Source organism: Monoraphidium neglectum, assembly GCF_000611645.1.
Source record: "Monoraphidium neglectum strain SAG 48.87 unplaced genomic scaffold scaffold02794, whole genome shotgun sequence".
In the NCBI taxonomy this organism is placed as follows: Eukaryota; Viridiplantae; Chlorophyta; class Chlorophyceae; order Sphaeropleales; family Selenastraceae; genus Monoraphidium; species Monoraphidium neglectum.
Window position 1 is genome coordinate 5,426 of NW_014010834.1, and position 833 is coordinate 6,258.

The following is an 833-nucleotide window of genomic DNA, read 5'->3' on the forward strand; positions in this document are numbered from 1 at the left end:
GCGGCGCCGTCAGTGTCACCCGCCGGGCCGCCGCCGTCGGCGGGTGACACCAGCCGCTGGCCGCCGGGGCCGAGCCGGAGCTCGGAAGCCTCTGGAAGCTCCCACCAGGGGCGCCAGGGCGCCAGCAGGTGGCTGAGGCGCCCCTGGGCGGCGAGGCGCTCAAAGGCGGCGGCTTCCGAGGGGGCCAGGAGGGCCGACAGGTCTGAGTCATCCAGTGAGCCCTCCAAAGCCTGGGGGTACGTTTTGGTGGATTTGGGGGGTCATTTTGGTCAACGTTGGATGCATGGTGGCTTGCTTCTCTTTGGGTTTTCGCAGCGGCTGCTTGACGGGCACCCGGCTTCCAACGAAAGCAGCGCCCCCCCTGAAGCTGCCGGCAGGCAGGACCGCTGACGTCATCGCTTCATCAGCGGGAAGCAAAGGACCACACAGCGCACAACAACGGCCGGCGCGCGGCCAGCAGGACGACCCGCAGACACGCCGCACGCGTGGCCCCGGCAGCGGGTCGGCGCCCGCCCACCGCAGCCAGCAGCCGCTTGAGGGTATCTTTCGACAGCACCGCCCCCGCCCGCGCCAACGCCGCCTCTGCTGCCGCCCTCTCTGCCGCATCCTCCTCTTCCTCTGCCTCCTCCTCCTCCGCATCCGATCCCTCTTGCCCTCCGCCGCCGCCACCGCCGCCGTTGTGCTGGCCGCCCGCACCGCGCCGCCCCCGCGCGCCGCCGGCGCCCAGCAGCAGCGCCTCCAGATCGCCCGCCAGGTCGTCCAGCTCGTCCTCGTTCAGATCACCCAGATCTGGCGCTGCCGACGACCCCGCCGCCCCGCCCATCCCACCGCCC